Below are 7,960 nucleotides of genomic sequence, written 5' to 3'. Positions count from 1 at the left end.
CTGGCTGACCTGCTCCTTGCTCCATGTTTTGCTCCCAGCAAGGCTGTCCCCAGGCCCCAAACACCTGTGGCCACCCACAGAGCACAGCTGTGCCCAGGCACTGTCCCAGCACACTCTGACCTGTCACACTGGGGTTACCTGAGCCATCCCCTTGTCAGCACAGCCAGGGCAGACAGGGGAAAAAAGGAACAAGGAGAAGCAAGAGGGCTGGTGGGATATTGGAGAGAGGCACTGACTCCCCTAAGGTCAAACACTTTTGACTGTAACAGACTGACAGTGGGAATAAAGTAAAAACAGGTTCTTGGATGAGGGAATAAGAAGTTCCATCTTGAGAACCTGAAGCAGTAGAGCAGAGGCCAAGAGAGGTGAAGGCATCTGTCCTTGGACATTACCAGATCCCACCAAAGCAGCCCTGAGCAACCTGATCTGAAGTCAGGGTTGCTGCTCTGAGCAGGGATTGTCCCACATCCTTTTCTGCCTCAGTGGAAGTCGGAGAACCTGGAGTAGAGCCAGCAGTGTAGGGCAGGACTCACGCTTTCCTTGCTGGAGTTAGAAATGAGCAGGTGCAAGGGCAAAGACAGCTGTCATCACCATCAGCATCTGCATGACACACTTGTCACCACCCAGGCATGATCTAAACCACAAGCAAAGCAGATACTTCAGCTACAAAAAAAAGTAGTTCCTTCAGTTCAGCCCCTGCTCTGCTGCCTTACAGCTCACTGTACAGTGGAAGGCAGATCCTGGGAAGAGGGATAACCATCCTTCAGGCCTGGCCAAGGCAGAATGAACCAGTGCCAGACAACAGCGCGACTGTCCAACAGTCACAAGTTCTTCTGTGAGGGCAGATGGCGCTTGTCTTTGATGGCATTCCTCTTCCTCTTCTTGTTCAGGAAGCTCTCCAGCTTTCCACTCCTCTTCAGCTCTGCATACTTCTCAGCTAGCTCCAATTTCCGCTTCTCAGCTGCAGAGCAGAGGGAAGTCGAGTTTTAAACTGAAGCCCCAAAACATCTCTACAGAGCAGCCCCTTCTCACCTCTCCCTCCCTGGTCCAGGCTTAGCTTCTCCCTTGAGCAGCAGCACTGGAACAATTCCCCCACAACTGTGTGGAATAGTATGGACACCTTGCTCCCAGAGCTTGAATTCCTGCCAGCAGTACACCCTCTAGATCCTCCTGCAGCATGCTCACTCTGAGTACTTACATTTCTTTAGGAAGAAAGGTTTCTTTCCCTGCTTGGCCAATTCCCTCTGTTGTTTTTTCAAAGACAGTTCTCTCTCTCTCAACTTCTGCTGTTTTTTCTGTGCCTGTTCCTGCTGTGTCTGTACAAAAAGGATAGCCTGTGTCAGCACTGAGGCAGACCTCAGGTGACACGTCCTCTCTCCCCGTGCCCCCCAGAGAGGAGATGTTCACTGAACTCACCATACGGTTCAGGAGCCGCTGAAGTTTCTCCTTCTGTTCCACGTTCCGGCATTTCTTCAGCTGCTTCTGAACCATCTGAAGAAGAAGAGAGCAGAAAGCTGCATCACTGCCTGCCTGTCACCTCCCCTGTGAAAAGCCTTTGAAGAAGTAGCTCCTGCCAAGCAAGGTTCTTCCAGGCAATGACAGGCACAGAGCATCACCTCCTTCTCCTGCTTCTTGATGCTGTCCAGGAAGCTGTATGTCTTCATAAATATTTCAGGCTTATACTCTCCAGACAGGTCATCAAATCGAGGGTCTCTCTGGACCTGTCAGCAGGGAAGGCAAGAGCTGTAGCCAGTGTTACTCTGTTAACAGCCTGCTGACTCTCCCTTCATGGATCAGCCAATTTTTTCCCCCAGGAATGTTATGCTCCCACCACTGAAATATCTGCAGTTGGCATAGATTGAGTACGATGGTCAAGGTGGCATCCCCAAGGTCATGCCTGCATCAAGTTTATCATGCAACAGGCATCTCCATGTGCCAGTCTGCCACCCAGGAATATCCAAGAATAACAGCAGTAGTGCTGCTGTCAAACACCTGCAACTCCCAGACCAAGAGCTGGCTGAATATGTGTTGTCAAGGTGATGGATTTGGGAACTCATACCTATGCAGATTTTCACAAATTAACTGTGTCAGGTCATGCAAAAAGGGTGGGACAAAGATGTTTCCAGCTGTGGAAATTACCATATTCCAATGACCCAGCAATGATAAGTCAAAAATTAGATTCAGATTGGAAAGTAGATGGACATCTGAATTTCTGGGATTAGAACAATGACCATGGTTTGCAGTGGAACTGTCACTGGTGGCTGTCATTGCACCTTCTAGAAACATCTGGGTCACAAACTCTCAAGTTAACCTGCAGCTGCTCCAACCCACCCGTTTTTCTCCCCAGGGAAGCACTGTCACTGTCTGCACCCCCAGTGGTCCAGCCCTGTCCTCCAGAAGTAGCCTGTGCCATCTGCAGCAGCCCCATTCCCAAGTGTGTGCCCTGTCAGCAGTGCTAAGGCAAGTCCTGAGCTGGGGAGGGGCAGCACCCACCTTCTTCCTAACAGGGACCACTTGTCGCAGGAAAGGTACAGGCTTCTTGGCTGACATCTCCAATGGCCTGAAAACAAGAAAAATGGATTTAAGAGGAGCAAATGTCAGAATGAGGCTCAAGCTAATATGCTGGGAGGTCATCCAGACCCTCAGAAGAACATTACTGCACAAGAGATTCTCCCAGCTCAATCCTTACCATGATATAGAAAGCAAAGAGGTGGCTCAGTCAAAAGCCACAGAAGGTTACAACAACCAAATATATCAATATGTGGTTAAAACAACCCTACAAAGAACCTGGAACAGCTCCACTGTATCAAGTGAAAACTCACCACCTGCATCAATAATGTGTTGTACTGATTATTCCTCTCATGAAGTCACAGAATGGCTGGGGGTGGAAGGAACCGTTCCTAAAGCAGAGTCACCTAGAGCAGATTGCACAGGATTGCATCCAGGTGGGTTTTAAATATCTCCAGAGAAGGAGACTCCACAACCTCGCTGAGCACTTGTTCCAGTGTTCAATCACTCTCAGAGTGAGGAAGTTTTTCCTCATATTCAGGTGAAACTCCCTGTGTTTCAGTATTGCCTCTTGCCTGTCACTGGATGCCACTGAAAAGAGCCTGGCCACATCCTCTTGACACCTGCCCTTTACATATTTCCAGTGGTAAGGTCCCCTCTCAGTCATCTCTTCTCCAGGCTAAAGAGTCCCAGCTACCTCAGCCTGTTGTCACAGGAGAGATGCTCCAGTTCCCTAATTTTTTTTTTTTTGCCCCCTAGTGGATTCATCCTCTCCAGGAGCTCCACGTCTCTCTTGTCCTGAGGATCCCAGAACTGGGCACAGCACTCCAGACTGGCCTCCCCAGGGCTGAGCAGAGGGGCAGGATCACCTCCCTGGTCCTGCTGGCACTGCAGTTCCTAATGCAGCCCAGGATCCTCTTGGCTTTCTTGTCCCCCAGGGCACTGCTGGCCCAAGGACAGCTTGTTGTCCACCAGGACCCCCAGGTCCTTCTCTGCAGAGCTGCTGCCCTGCAGGTCACCCCAGCCTGTGCTGGTGCCTGGGCCTGTTCCTCCCCAGGTGCAGGAGCCTGCACTTGCCATTGCTGAATTCCAGGAGGTTCTTTGTGCCCAGCCTGTCCAGGTCTCATGGAATGGCAGCACAGTCCTCTGTGGACCAGCTACTCCTCCCAACTTTATGCTGTCAGCAAACTTGCTGAGGGACACCTGCTGAGAGCACCCACAGCCAGCCACAAGTGATGCTGGGGAGGAGCACAACCCCACAGGCACAAGTTTTCCAAATCCCTCTCAGGGCAGTGCTCAGTGTATTCTCACATCCTCTGAGGCTACAACCCTGCACAATGCTCTGGAGTCACTGCTGAAACCAGCTCAGTGCCAGGGGATTTCCCTCAAGCCCTTTCTTTAAGAAGCTCACTTCCATAACAAAAACATGAGAGAAAAAGCATTTGGGATTTACAGCAATACATTACTTAAAGGATTAGAGGAATTAAACAAAAGCAGAATTATGCAAACTCTGTGGCAGAAATAGAGACACTGAGAGAAGATGTTACACTACACAAAATCCCCCAGAGTCTTGGGTAAAAAGGAAAGCAGAAACATTATCCCAACCAACTCTTTATGGCAGGAGAAATGCATTTTGTGTACTCCACTTTGTGCAGGAGAAATGTATTTTGTGTTCTCTGCTTGTGCATTGAGCAGAGATTCAGAAATAAGATAGGGAGTGCCAGTGTAAGAGAGGAAACCCATTCAAATCACCTGGGTGCCACTCTGAGGACTGAAAACTACCTAATTACTGCAAATAAGGGGTAAGGGTATTGCTGTTAGCAGTGGGGGCCTGTGGAGAACTGTAAAAAGGTATGATAGCTTTTGTTGTGATGAATACAGGGAAAAGTCTGTGATGGCAAGTTCTGTAGAGAGGGAAAAAAGGAAAATGAACACGGACAAGCCACAGATGAGACAGCAACAGAAGGATGAATGGAATTCCAGAACAATTGTCTGTGACTGTGACTCCAGCCAGTGAGAACCAGGCAGAAGATACTGAAAAGCTGGAAGGGGTTTAGGAACCAGCAGGGCAACTATTTCAGGTCACAGTGGACACTGTCATAGAGCTTGAGAGGCACACCATGCCAAGGGTTACAAGTGCCTTAATTTAGAGGGTATAAAGGCATTGAGTGCCAATTTGACTGTCAAGTGACAGGTGGCTGCTGGGGATTTGAAAAGAACAGGACATTAAGAGCTCTGAAAACAGCACCAGACCATTCCCAAATGAAACTATAGTGACAGGCATTATTGTCCAGTACATTAAAGGAGATCTATGCCAGCTCCAAAGCAACATCACTGCTGTGAGGAGCTCCCAGTGTAATTTCTGGAATGCAGAGAGCACACATACACGTTTTTCTGATCACAAAAGAGCCTCTTTACCCCTTTTTGCCTTGTTGCTGCTTCAGTGTAGCTTTGGCAGGCTTTGCAGTTTTCTTCCCACCAGGCACCTTCCTGCTCACTCTCATCCTTGCATCACTCTGCACCCGCAGGAGTTCCTCAAAAGACATGTCAGACTGATCTGGAAGAGAGCACAGGGCACACCTGAACTGAAGAGCTTCTCAAGGCACTTCTCACCCCCAAACTCCACCAAGAGGGATGCCTCAGAGCTTGGGACAGTGACACAAGCACAGTGGTGCCATCCCTGTACAACTGCACAGCAGGAAGAAACCACTGCATCTCTCAGCCTCTGATTCCTCTCCCATTGATCACTTCAGTCTCTACCACCAGAACAGAGCAGCCTCCCCCTCTCCCCAGAGTGTCTTTGCTTCTCTCTTCACTCCACAGCACACACAAGACCAGTACAAAGTGTTTACCTGGTACAAAGAGCACTACAAGCTCTGCACTGGGCACTGTGAATTCTGAGGGGTCACCTCTCAGTCCTGACTTTCCCACTTTAATGTTTCTTTAATATCCCTTAATATCAGTAACCTTTAATGCTTCTTATAACCAGAATGCAAAAATATTATCATCTCTATTATCACACTATTCTTTATTCTAGATTTATACTTCTAGGTGTTCAGAACCAACAACTGAAAGCATTTCTTCAGTCAGCACTTGGATATGCTCATTCCACTCTCGTGTAAGGGCAAGAAGGGCTTTGGACTGTGTCCCTTCTGGAAGGGAAAGCCTTGGCAAACTGACCTAGGTGGTGTTTGCCTGCTCAGCACCCCTGAGCAGTGACAGACACAAAACCCTGTCCCATGAGCAAGGTTTGTGTGTGCTCTGCCAAATTCAGGAAGCAACATGAGGTCAGTCACATTGGCTCAGAGCATGGATTCATCCCAAGCACTCTCATCCTGGCAACAACCAAGACCTTCAGAAACAACTCCCATCATCCAGAAAACATCATGGGCACAGCCAAGAGCTGCCTCAGTAAATGTTTTCATTTTGCTTGCTCTGAATGCTCAGGAACTCTGCTCTGATGATGCTCATAAGTGCTCTGAGGTGGGATACAGGAACAGGGACTATCCAGTCTGCTGCACAAGGGACAAAGGAAATGTGAATACAGCATGATTTCATTGCACTGCTTCCCCTAAACACCAGCCCCAGTCCAAATTCTGAACAAGGGCAGCCAAAAGGACAAATAAAGCATTAAAAGAAAGGAATTATGATGTGGAAGATACTCTCAGCACTTGATGAAGACAAGGCACCATCACTTGCACTCCAATATTCCATTTGGCTGAAATTCCAAAACAATACTGTTTACATAGCAAAGACTTCAATGAAAATGAGATAAAGACACCATATAAAATGATGCCAAAAGGAGATTTGGTATAAATCAGACAAAGCAAAGGCATGCAGAGTTTCCATGATAAAGTATTTCACCACTGGTACAGGAGAACAAACCTGACTACCTAAAACCTGACAGGGAAAATGATTTCCACATTGTAGTATCAGTCCACAAAATACATCCTACTGCCTATTTCTAGGAGATTGAATTGACCACTCACAGTGATAAAAACATCACTATAAAAAAAAGAAGCCTGTTCTGGAGCAGAAGTGAATGGTCCCAGCAGGCATTCACTGCTGGGCAGCAGATTTGGCAACTGTGTGTGTGCAAAGGTTCTAGTTTAAAGGGCAGGATTAGCTTATTTTCCTTGTTCCTTGCATTCTTGCTTGAGGGCTTAATTTCCCAATTTTTTCATTCCTTTTTTCCCCTTAGTATATAACTTACCTGTCCTCTGCTGTCTCTGTTGTCCATTTAATTTTCCCTCCTGCCACTTTTTCCCTTCATCCATTATTTTGTGGATTGTTTCCTTCTTTTTGCACCTCTTGATAAGCTACTGTTACCTGCAGATTACAGGGGCATTTCCTGCTCTCAAGCACAGCCTCCTCGTGTTTCCTCTCCTCCCACAGACTCCCGTGGCACATGGACACCTTATGCCTTCCTCAGCTGAACCTGCAGGGAGCTATACAACTTGCAGAGCACATCAGAGTGTCCAGGATGCAAGAACAGATGGCCTAAAGAAATGCCTGATATCTGCCCAGTCGTTCCCTGCTGAGACAAAATCAGTGCTGGACTCCAACAGAACTCCTCCTGCTCCAGAAACAAGATCACAGAGTGCCCTGACAGATGGCAAAACCAAAACTGCTGTTCCCATTCCCATCCAGCTGTGGGAAGGAAAGAGAGCCTGTCAGTGATCCTGTCTCTGAGCTCTACCCGCCACTTCCTCACCAGAGGAAAACAAAATGCCTACGACAGATGGTGAGGCACCTTGCCCACCTCTGAATCCCACTGCCAAAATCTCACCTCCAGAGATGTGCCTCCCCCACAGACACACTCTGGAGACCCTCTCACAAGGAACCAGTGACTCCTCGTACCCGTGACACGCTATGTTGTGCCCTGCAGCTAACACCAATGCCCGCTCCCTCACGATTCCCTTCAAGGGCTTTGCTGTATTTTTGTAAGGTTTTCCTTCTCATTCGGATCGTTCTGAGACAAGGAAACCAAACTGTGTTTGCTGCAGTGGATGAGAACCCCCACGCCGACCCTCAGCCCACACAGCCGGGCATCGCCTGCTCCTTCCCCGCTGCTGTGCTGGGACGGCCTCTCCAGCTCCTGCACATCGGAACTGGCACACAGATTGTCCCCGAGACGTGTGACATCTCCCACAGCAACCTGGCCTGGAGCCAGGTGCGGGTGGAGTTAAATGGGTGAGCTTTAAGGTCCCTTCCAAGCAAACCATTTTATGGTTCTGTGACTCCCCGCACTGGGAAGGACACCGGGGACAAGCGGCCCCTCCCCGAGTTTGCTTCAGGGCCCTCTCACCCAACCCTGCTGCTGATCCTGAGCTGCTCAGCTGGGCAGGAGCTGGGATACGAGAGGGCACCGAGCTCTTTGACAGCTCCTTTCCCACCAAACCGAGCCGAGGCTGCCGCCTTTCCCGGAGTCGCTCCCCCCCGGCCCCCCCCA

This window comes from Geospiza fortis, unplaced genomic scaffold (genome assembly GCF_000277835.1).
Source record: "Geospiza fortis unplaced genomic scaffold, GeoFor_1.0 scaffold275, whole genome shotgun sequence".
Taxonomy (NCBI): Eukaryota; Metazoa; Chordata; class Aves; order Passeriformes; family Thraupidae; genus Geospiza; species Geospiza fortis.
This window is presented reverse-complemented; position numbering follows the sequence as displayed.